This window comes from Dicentrarchus labrax, unplaced genomic scaffold (assembly GCF_905237075.1).
Source record: "Dicentrarchus labrax unplaced genomic scaffold, dlabrax2021, whole genome shotgun sequence".
In the NCBI taxonomy this organism is placed as follows: Eukaryota; Metazoa; Chordata; class Actinopteri; family Moronidae; genus Dicentrarchus; species Dicentrarchus labrax.
The window spans coordinates 22789234-22789547 of record NW_026136712.1 but is presented as its reverse complement, the minus strand read 5'-3'; positions in this window follow the sequence as shown (position 1 = coordinate 22789547).

Here is a 314-nt window from a genome sequence, read left to right as displayed (position 1 = left end):
AGTGAGTGTGTGTGTGTGTGTGTGAGTGTGCGTGTGTGTGTGAGTGTGTGTGTGTGTGTGTGTGTGAGTGTGTGTGTGTGTGTGTGTGTGTGTGAGAGTGTGTGTGTGTGTGTGTGTGTGAGTGTGTGTGTGTGTGTGTGTGTGTGTGTGTGTGTGTGTGTGTGTGTGTGTGTGTGTGTGTGTGTGTGTGTGTGTGTGTGTGTGTGTGTGTGTGTGTGTGTGTGTGTGTGTGTGTGTGTGTGTGTGTGTGTGTGTGTGTGTGAGTGAGTGAGTGTGAGTGAGTGAGTGTGTGTGTGTGAGAGTGTGTGTGAGAG